Source organism: Benincasa hispida, unplaced genomic scaffold (genome assembly GCF_009727055.1).
Source record: "Benincasa hispida cultivar B227 unplaced genomic scaffold, ASM972705v1 Contig704, whole genome shotgun sequence".
NCBI lineage: Eukaryota > Viridiplantae > Streptophyta > Magnoliopsida > Cucurbitales > Cucurbitaceae > Benincasa > Benincasa hispida.
The window spans coordinates 6,016-18,195 of record NW_024065049.1 but is presented as its reverse complement, the minus strand read 5'-3'; positions in this window follow the sequence as shown (position 1 = coordinate 18,195).

Genomic DNA, 12,180 nt, shown 5'->3' with positions numbered 1-12,180 from the left:
ATTAGTGATAAAAGTCTATTATTGATAATCATGATAAAAGTTTCTCAATAATAACCACTGATAGCTTTGAGTGTTAATATTTCAAAATTGATAGTCAGTAATGAAAGTCTATCAATGATAGTCACTAATATTTTTATATCATTGAGATCTTAATCTTTGATGATTTTTCTCACAGTTAATAGCCACTCATAGAAGTCTATCATTGATAGTCAACTTAGTGAATTTAGTTAATAAAGTTGAATCCCGAACTAAAATGTAAGTGAAATGCCTAGAAGCTATCACGACAGCAGCTCCCCTCCCGCTCAGTCCAGTCCGGGAATCCTCTTCGTGATTTCCAAGAAGTGACAAAGAATAGGAGAAAGGAGTGTAGGATTGGTATGGGTCGCGCGCGAGCTGCCCCAGCACCCAACTCATCTGGAGAATGCATTGGGTCCCTATGTTGATTTGATGATCCACTAGTTGATTCAAGATCTGGGTGACTCACCCCATTTCACTAGTGCGAAAATAGGTCGGGAATCCGAAATGGCGGCATAGCACAAGCCTAATACCCCTGGAGGTGCCGCTTTGCCACAGATCCACTCTGATTTCGTAGCATGTTATTAGTGATAGAAGCTATCTACAATAATATGTTATTTGATGGTAAAAATGAATGATAGAATTTATCTCTGATAGCATGTTATCAATGATAGAAGCTATCCCCAATAACTACGATATAAGCGATATTAGTGATATCGGTGATATAACTTACGTGATATCCATATATTGATGATATCAATGATATAAAAGTCAAATTCATTTGATAAATATCTATCATTGATAGCCACTGCTAAAAACTAGAGGCTATTATTGATAGCCACTACTAAAAGCTATCGGTGATAGCCATTGATTGAAGCTATTAGTGATATGACCTAAGTATATATCAACGAAATAAATGATATTAATGATATTGGTGATATGAATTAGATAAATATCAAAGATAGTCAATTATAAACCTCTTATTGATAGACTTCTATCACTTATAGCTGTAAATGTTAACCTTTGAAATATGATAGTTTCCTTTCAAAAGTTGATAACTACTTATAAAAGTCTATCATTGATATCCACTGATAGCCTTATGTATTAATATTTCAAGTTTGATTCCAATTGATTGAAGTGTATCAATGATAGCCATTGAAAATCGATAGCAATTTGAAGGGTGATATTTCAAGTGTTATTATTTTAAGGTTGTATTTATATTTCTAAAATTGAAAGTATCGCTGATAGTAGCTATCAATGATAGCAATTAATAGTGGCTATCAGTGGCAGTTGCTATCATTGATAGCTACTATTAGTGATAGTTTTCAATTTGAGAAAATCGAAAGAAAAAACGTGAATGGTGGGCTGCTTGTGGGCTTTTTAGTCATTTACCTATATAGCTATCATTGATAGTTCCTATCAGTGATATATGCCGTTAATTTCGTGTTATATCCTTAATATATTTATCCTTGTTCTAAATCTTTTATTATTTGAGTTTGATTGTTATTTGTGCAACCATGCCTTAATTTATTTTAGAAATTGGTTAATAGAATACAAATTTGTACTAAAGTTTGTGTGTATTTATCATTTATGTCTCATCCATATTTTTTTATATAAAAAAAAAATTCTTTTATAAAAAAATAGGGTTTTGACTCTCTCTCCTCTATGCACAATCCTAGGCTTCGCGCCTATTGATTTTACTTTTTAAAAAAAGAAAAAAACGTCGGGATTCTATCCTTTCTTCCTTCCCTCTCTCATCCCTAATGTTCCTCCTCCATCCTCCATTCTCCATCCTCCATCCTCCATCCTCCCTATTCTTTCTTATTCCTCCTTCCTCACTTTTTCTCCTTCCCAGTGACATGGTTGCAAACAGATGGCGTGGCGCGGGGTGAAGCTTTCAGTGCAGAGCGCGAGCAGCTCCAGCGCAAACATGAGCAGATTCGGTGCGGGCCCGAGCAAACGGTGGCATGGTTGCATACGAACGACATGGGAAAACGTGGTGAGGGGCAAAACTTCCAGCATCAAGCTTGAGCAAATCTGGTCAACGGCGCAGGGTAAGAACATCCGTTCAATGAGCGGGTTCTCGACAAGATGAAGATGAAGATGGGGAGGGTTCTTAAACACATAAACCAAGGAACAAATATACACACAGACACACAGACACACACACATATATATACACCACTACAAGAAAAAGCCCTTTCCCGATGCTTAAAATCGTCAAGAAATGGTCACAAATGCATCGGGAGATCCACTCCTGATGACAAACTAGTCGTCAAGAGTTTGGTCGGGATATACCCGTGGAGATAGCATCTCCTGACATGGAAACATATACCGTTGTGAGTTATTGGAACTCCCGACGTTTCATATACTACGTTGGTAGTTTAGAACTCTTGACACATGTTTAGGCATCGTCGAGATTTCAGTTTCTAAACTGAACTCTCGACGACTAGTTCTTATGAACTTTTGACGATTTTCGTCGGGAGAAAATCATTTTTAAAAAGAATTTTAAAAAATTAAAAAATATTGTTGAGTTCATTTCTGTCTTTTGGCTCGTGAAATAACTTCATGAGACAAACTTCACGAGACATCTCTGAAGTTACAAGATGTCTCGTGAAATTGAAGACAAACTTTGTCACGTGAAGTAACTTCACAAGACAAACTTATAACATTACGAGACAAACAACTTACTCACGAACTCAACTTTACGAGACAAACATCTACTTTTCAACATAAAAAATATAAGACTACTTTTTAACATACAACATCAATCGTCAATTTCCCATAAAGATACTAATCTCAACCCTCCCTACTCAACATTCAAACTTCAATATTAAATTCCACAGATACACACAAAAACTCCACAAACACACAAGAACTCCACAAAACACATTAAAACACATTAAAATCCAATTGTGTACGGATATTAACCTGGAGTGTCACCCACAGAAGATCCCAAGTTGCTTAGATATATCTCTTGCTCCTGGAATTCGTTCTTTGCTTCATGTTGCCTATTAGTCTAGACAATAAAAACGACCTAATGGCACAGTCAATATTCAAATGCCAGATAAGTATCTTCTTTATTACTTCTAGTCTAAAAGGGGATCATCTATTGTGTGACTAAACTAGAACTACAAATATATATACATGTTTTCTAGAGATAAACTGAAACTTTCACGGAGGAAAGATGAAGTATCCTAAAGGCTATAGCACTGAAGTAGCAATGCCATTTTACTCACTGAATTAAGTACTCATCTTTGTAATTCATCTCCAATAGCTCATCCAGATTTAGAGTGAAAATACATAAGATATTATCAAGAAGTTATTCCAGAGCATCACAAAATTAATTTTTCATGAAACAACTTAATGGATACAAGGATTTTCATATATATTAGAAGTGAGATCTTTAAAGATCGCCTCCATTTGTAACTCGGAATACAAAGTTTCTGCTTCGTGGTCCATGTAGGCTATACGTACCAAATTCTGAATGTTTAGTGATGAAGAAAAGTAGGAGAAAACAGAAAGTAAAATAATACGAAGAATTCTGAATATTTGACTCCAAGCTAATTGAAATATTTGCTCTTAGTTATTAAATAGAGTAAAAAAAGGATGGTGGGTATTAAAAGATATTGACAGTTTGAATAGGTCCATGGTCTACTACGATCACTTTTCTCAATACTGGATTGAAATCTTACCACCTAGATGCTTAAATTCAGTGGTTCGAATTTCATCGATGGTTATTTAAACCGCCAGGATAGCCATAGTCTTGACATGAACAAAGCAACAAAATCATGAAAAATTCAAAAAAAAAAAAAAAAAAAAAAAAGAAAGAAAGAAAGAAAGAAAGAAAGAAAGAAAGAAAGAAAGAAAAGAAAAGAAAAGAAAAGAAAAGAGGAGAAGAAACCTACAAAACGAACGACGGACGAAGGGAGGCAGACGATGGCCAAATGGACGTCTAACATCCTCGATTTGGGGTTTTCACGCATCTGATCTGTTAGGGTTTGGCGAAAAAGAAGAAAGACAGATATGAAATCTGCTCGATTTAAGAGTTTTATAACAGAAATTCCAACATGCAATACTGCCTGTAGGAGTTCCCACACAACTCCCGATGCGTTAATGAACTCGTCGAGAGTTTGGCTAATCTTCCGACGGATATGGGCGACCCATCGTGAGTTTGGCCGATCTTGAAAAACCGTCACACCCAACTCCCGACGAATTGTTTTATTCGACGGGAGTTCTTTTATATCTTCTGACGGTTATGGGAGGCGTTGGAAGATCCTTCGTGGAGAATGGTCTTTTATTTCCATCTTCCGATGCCTCATTTACGGCGTCGAGAGTTATCGAGCACTCCCACGCCATCCTTATGTAGTCAAAAGAGATCCTCTCTCCTGATGGTTGTTTTAGGCATCGGGAGAGTCCCTTGTAGTATACTGTGATGTATATGATAGTTTATTTTATATGAACATTGATGGTTTTTGTATTTAGATTTCTTGTTTTATGATATATATGCTTATATATATATTCTGTGTTGAACATTAAGTCTATATATGCTTTATATAATGTAGTAGATACTTTTGTTTATTTCGACTACTTTAAATTTATGATATATCCTGTGATATAAATGAAATTTATGATATATATTGTGATTTATATTGTATTGTCATATGGATATGGTTATATTGGAACTTTCGAATGGTACAACAATCTATTTGAGTACATTTTTATTTCGTATATTGGTGAATATTTGCAACCATCTAATACAATGTTCTAAGAATATTTAAAATTAACCATGAATCTGCCAAAAAAACCAATAAGTTCTTGCGAAACTAGTTGTATTTGAGTACATATCAAATATATTTATTGGAACATTTTCAAATAAATAAAGGAATATATTACAAAATATCAAAAATCAACATGAAAACCCAAATGGAAAATAAAATCATATTAAATGTCATTTTCTCTCTCCAAGTGAAAATTAAAAAATATATATATTAAATGTATTTTCTCTTTCTAATTGAAAATGTGAAAATGTATTAAATGCATTTTATTTTCTCCATAATAAATATATTTCTGTCACTATCATTAAGGAAACTTTGAAAATAAGAAAAAATATTAAAAAAAATGAATATAAATAAATGGACAAAAGACAAAACTGTTCAAAATTAATACTAAAAGACATCTTTGAAAAGAATCAATTTTAAAGACATCTATGAAATATAAGATTCAAAGATTATTTTTTACATAAAAATCTCTTAAATATTTGGTTAAATTACCATATACAATTTTTAAAACTGCTTTTAAGTTTAGGTTTAAAATATCCATAAATTTTAAAAGAAATTATAGTTTTTTAACTTCGATTTTGTATTTAATAGATTTTTAACAGGTTAGAAAAAATCAAAAACTAACTAATCACTTATTAGTTAAAGAAATTAAAGGATCTATTTGAAATAAAATTAAATTTTATGTTTAATAGGGCATAATCATAAATTTTCAATTTTATCTCTCTAAATTAATAAAAAAAAAAAACATTGAGAGTATTATGAATATTGTAATAATAATAGATGTTCATTGTTTAGTATCTCAAAAGCGACGTGTCACCATTCATATTGTCCATAGTGCCTTATTATTCATGTTTGTGTTCGTAATTACATCCTACTTGTCACTTACCTATAAATAATGACATTTGATGGATCTTAAAATCACAACATGCATTGGTAAGGAATTGATGAATTTATTACCAATGGATGATTTTAGTCATTTATGATTTTTGTTTTTTTTATATTTTATCTATTATTATTATTATTATTATTATATTATATTTTTTTGATATTCGTATTTCCGTCCTACTCCTTAATTTCACAACAGGGAGGGATTTTCTTTTTCTTTTTCTTTTTCTTTTTTTTTTCCACAAACACGCTTGTAAGCTTTTTAACATTAAAATGATCTTTGGATTTTGGCCTGGTATGAATTAAGAAACCAATACTCTTTTTATGTCTTTGTCGCGTATTGTTGAAAATAAATTGTCGTGGGGGATATTGGTTAAAATAACATCGAGTCCAATGATTAGTCAAAATCGTAAAGTATTCACGAATTTTGGTCAAGTCTAGATTATACCTAAATATGGCTCAACATTTATATTATAAATTTTGCAAAATAATAAAAAGACTTATGTTTGTTAGTTGATATAGTGAGCCAAATGTTGTTTGGTCTTTAGATTAAATTAAATGATCCTTTAAAATTTTCTATCGGCCTTTAATATATAAAATATTTACAAATTTACTTCTATGGTATAAGAAAATTTACTCAACTCAGAAAATAATCAACAAAAAGTTAATGTAACATTAATACAATGGTGCCTAAAAAAATATTAATACAATGTTGTACTATATATCCATCATAGTTTAAAATTTCAGTATGGGAGATATTTCTATGGAAATTTCGATTTTTTTAGCAATTAATTCAATGAAAGTTTTTTAAGGTTTATAGACTTGTCTTGATTACACGAATTATATAATTTCACCTCAAAATTTAATTGATGTAAGTTTAATTTTTTACCATCCAAAACTTTCATTTTCAAGAAACCAAAATTGAAAAAAAAAATAATAACATATATTTATTTTTAATTTCATTAAAACATTTTTCACTTATTTTTCACATCATTTCACCTCAAAATTGAATTGATGTAAGTTTTATTTTTTTGACAATCTAAAGCTTTCATTTCTAAGAAACCAAAATTGATAAAAATAACATATATTTATTTTTAATTTCATTAAGATATTTTTCCATTGATTTCACATCATTTTACCTTAAAATTGAATTGGTGTGAGTTTTGCTTCTTTTACCATCCAAAGTTTCAATTTTCAAGAAAAAAACTTAGAAATAAAATAAAATAAAATCTGATATTATTTTGTAATTATTTTTCATTTCTTTTTTAAATTTCTACTCTTGCATCAATATTTACACCGATCTTTACACTATCCTCTAAATATTATCTTACTTTATAGAAATGATTATTAAAAATGGTCAAATATAGTCTATTAGATCATAATCAAAGTTTCATTAACTAATTATAACAATTTCCATCAATTTCTATAAAAATTTTCGAAATTTCTATCTATATTATATTTCCATAAAATCGAGACCTCGATATTTTGAACTTGATATCTATACAGGAATGAAGATGTCTTTAGAATGCTACTAGACAAATTTATAATATAAATGAAAAAAAAAAATATTAAAACAATGAGATTAAATTGAAAATACTGAGATGTTATGGACTAAAACATCAATTTAGCCTAACGCTTTTATAATTGTAGAATAGGACTGAAATCTATATCGATAGATCTAGCTTGATAATTTGAATTTGAAATGTAGATAGGTAGATATTAATTGAGAAATGATGGTAATAACCCAACTAAATAATGTTGTTTTTTTTAAAAAAAAAAAAAAAAAAATCAAGAATTAAAATAGGGATTTTAAGATTTTAACAATCAAAATTGCAATTTAAAAGAATATTATTAGTGCTCGGATCTCGAATAGGTTTGTTGTCATTACGTGTTGCTCATGAGTTTGAATTTTGTCTCACTTTTCTAGATTTGGTCTATCTTTTCAAGCTGACTTGTGTAAAAGATCCACACACTAATGTGATATAGAACCTACCATATTCTGATTGTGGGAGTATACAACAACTAAACAAAAAAAGTAAGGTTAGTACTCTCCTCTGGAGATTACTTACTCTTCCCTTTTGGAGTCATCAATTAGGGCTATTTATAATACCTTTCTTCTAGCCATCTTTTGTAGTTACGTGTAATTTTGATGGTGTTAGAGTTATTTACAATGTTCATGAAAATAGGACGCCAGGTCAAACACGGTTTAATTATTTCTCGATTGAAATATATTTATCAATTTGGTTGGTCGATTCATATTTCAAGACTCTAACTTTTCTTTTTCGAGATGTACGTTCTCCTATGTCAACTCTTGATTTTTCTATTCTCCTATGTCGGTTCTTAATTTTTCTTGGATATAAGTCTATTTGTGTATTTTGAGCCTTCATAGAGCAACCATCAATAAGTAATGTTGAAATTTGATGATGGAAATTTAAAAAGAAAATGTGAGTGACCAATTGTGGTTTCGCCGGCATCTAAATTCTTCCTCATGACAATAAGTGCCACGGACGGACCACATTTGACTTTAATTAACAATCCAATGTTGATCCTTTTGCATGTTATATTTTTTTTTATTTTCAAATAGATAAATTCCCTATGTTTTCAACTTCTCATTTATCATTTTGTAATCATATCCATCATCATCTATATTAAATTATTTTTCCATTGATTATCGACAAATAGGGGCTTTATTGTAAACTTACTATTTTAATGTATCATACCTTCAAATAATATTATTTTATTTAATGTACCAAAAAATGTGGTGTGTTTTTTAAACAAGCAATTAGAAGTGGAGAATTTGAACCTTTAATCTCTTTGTAAGCATATCTTATGTCAATAGGTTTTGTTATGTAATGCATTTTCTTTAGACACAAACTCGTCACCTCTTCGTCAAAGTTACTTAGTTTGATTTAATGGTAATTGTCATGTAGTACTCTTCCATTTGAGATTGAAGGTTCGATTTCTCATCCTTGCAATTTATTGAAAACATATAGTATGTCGAGTAAGAAAGATCATTATTGTTTTATAAATGAATTAGGTGACATTTAGGAAATTTAGTAAGAACAAGAAATTGTTATGGGATTAGTAAACCCGACGAGTCTAGAGTCCAAACCCAATACACCTTAGCTTCGTTAGTCGTACATCTAAGTTGAGGCTTAGAAATGTTACCCAAATAAGAAATGAAGTATCGTTACGTCAGCACAGGTTGGAACAAATACCAAAAGATCTGTCTTGACTAACGCTACTAATAATGTATAAAATCTAATTGTACTTAGTTCAACACCATTTTGTGCTCAACCCTAACTTAAGGGTCAAAATATGTTGACAAAAGTACTCCACTTCATATGAGTCTTTTGTTTTGCAAGTTAGTCGGATCCTCATTTGATATACATTTTTTATTGTTGATACCAAATTTCAAACTGAAAAAGGTACATGACCTTCACATGACAACAATAATAAATCTATAATTTGAGAATGAGAGGACCTACAAAACAAAAAAAGATAACTCTGATGTCAAAGTCAGAGATAGGGAACTATATAATGGAGAAGAAATCATAAGTTTAAGTTACCTCATATGAGACCATAATGGTCTATTTATAGAAGATTTGATCTAGGGTTTAACTTAATCCTATTAGGATTAGAATATGAATATTTCTAATTCCAAACAAACTCCATCAGACCTTTATCTTATTTTGTACTTTATTATGTCAGACTAAGTTTCACCCATAACATTTAAAAATATAGTAAATTATAGGAAAATTGGGACATATAGCATCATTTTGACTTTCCTTTGGATATATGGCAAGAACTAAATTTTTTAGATAAATATAGCAAACCATCTATTTGCATGTGATGTTGATCTTCTGGATTATTCAAAATGGCCTCAATCAAATATTCAGTGTAACTAATTTAGTCGTGCTGATTTTTTGACATAGATGTCGATTTTCTCCTGATCTCCCAACATTGTTTTGAAATCGAAATAATAGATGCAATCTTCTTTTTCAAATATCAAATCTAGATCTAATATTTAATCTTTTTTTAATTTTATACTATCTTTCTATGTATTTGTTGGTTGATGAAGACACTTGGTGGCAGTAATAGTAAGAATCTTTTTAGAAGACCCATGTCAAAATCTAAGGAAAAAAAACTCTGTCGAAGCCATCTGACAAAAACTGATAATTACAAAGAACCCATAAATGAGATAGATGCTATGAGTACAGCATCAACCATGTAGTATTTGGTAACCAATATTGATATTTATTTTACTTAGTTACTTGGAGAGGTAAGTTTGATAATGCTACGTATTTATCAACATATTGCAAAGATTTGGTGGAAGATAATAAAGGGTATGTTATTCGAGTTTTGTTAGGAGTTCCATTCTTCCTCTTCCTAGTGATAAAAAATTATGTTGAATTTCATTAACACTCAATATTTGTTAGTTTTTTTTTTTTCTTTATTTCTAAACACCAAAGAAAATTTCCATCGTGGTATTTACCCCTTCTTAATCAACTTTTACAAATTAAAGATTGGAATTATGGTTATTGGTGATTCTTTAGTTGTATGTGTAACCGTAATCACTTTGAATTTGTCGTTCTGACCAATGGAGAGACAAGCTCATCGAAGGGAAATAGCATGATGGAGACTTGATGAGGCGAAATAGAGATTGGGAATTCGAAATTAGAAGAAGGAGAGGAAGAGAAATAATTAACGGATAATTATTTTTTTATTACTTAGCATTTTGAGTCCCTTATTTCACATAATTATCAACTATCCACTAAGTAGTCATTATTTGCATTTTTTTTTCCTTTTGTTGTTGCCTAATTTTTCTTCAACATCATATTAAAATTATAATGTAATTAACTAATGAACATCACATAATTTCAACCAATCACAGTGTAGTACAATTTTAATAAATATCATTATGACTTTCTTTACTCCTAAAATGTCTCACTGTATTTAATTTTCTATATAATAAAATTTTTGATGTTGCAATAGATATCAAATGCCTCAACACTATATTTAATTTCTATGTAATCAAATATTGATGTTGTAGTAGATATCACATTTTTACCAATTTTTGTTGTGTTGGAGAGTGCATCTAAGGCTCAAACCCATACATGGTGAAGGAAAAAATAAGATCCCTAAACTCTACAATGTAATTTTTTTCTTTTGTCAACCAATCTTAATTTGCAATTTTGTGTTTTAATCTTGAAGAATAACACTATAATTTATTTTGTAATTTATTCCATGTTATTTATGGTCAAAAAATTTCGTATTGTTATGCCAACCATTTATTGAAAATGTTTATATCACAATTTTAGTTTGTTGAGACCTTTTAAATATAAAAAATATTTAAAAATATTTGCAAAAATTTCAAAAGTATAAAGCACTCTCCCAACTTTTTGCTATAAAATATAAATATTTTTGGGATTTTTTTTATATAAATTCCCTAGTTTTTTAGGAGGTTGGAAATATCTTAATTTTTTTAGGAGATTAGATCAAATCTTATTTTCTTTAAATAAAATCTATTGTAAATACCAATAATTTTAAAATTATATATATGTATTTGGAATAAATTAATTGTAGATATTATTGGGAGTATTTTTATAATCTAACCATTAGTAATTAATTAAATTCAAATTCATTTTGCTATCTTTCTTAACCTAAAGACATTCCACTATTTTTCAAAATAAAAGTTTGAAAAATTAAAAATTAACAAATTAAAAAAAAAAACAAATATGATTAAAATTGACCAAACCAATTCCAAAGGTTCTGATTTCCTTGGGTTTCCCATCAGCCAAATGACTATTTAATATATATATATTTAAAAAAGGCAAGCGAGTACAAATGCAATGAGTCAAGGAGGCTTGGAATCGGCTCCTCTTTCTTACTGCATATCAATTACTACTAACTTCCACTTTATCTTCATTTTAAATTTAATTTAACGTGCCGTTACATTTCAGCAGCGTCCGACACGTCGTTTTAAGGCACTTCTTTTTATATCGCCCACTATATCAAATTTATTTTAATTATATATACTGACTAATTCCTCCTTATTAAGTGTATATATATATATATATATTTCAATTAATAAAAACATGTCGTTTAATTCATTCAATATTGGCTTCTTGATGATGGAGATGGGGAAAATTAAATTTTCGAACATCACACGAAACTTTCGAATTCATAATCCTGTTCCAACCTTCAACTAAATAAGCTATTTTTAACGATTATTTTTTTTTTATTAACATCTCTAATTTTTAGCATTTATCTCATTTTTTATTGTTTTAAATGTTATAGAGCCTCATTTAACCATAAATGTTCAAAATTAAATTTAGTGGTTTAATTAATCCAATTTCATAATGAGTTTAAACCAGTTTTATATAGTTTTTTCCTAGAGAAAAATATTTTTTTCTAAATTTTGGATCAAGTTTCTATTTTCTTCATAAAACTTTTCGTTCTTAGTCATTTAACTTTTGAATTTAGTTTCAATTTAATC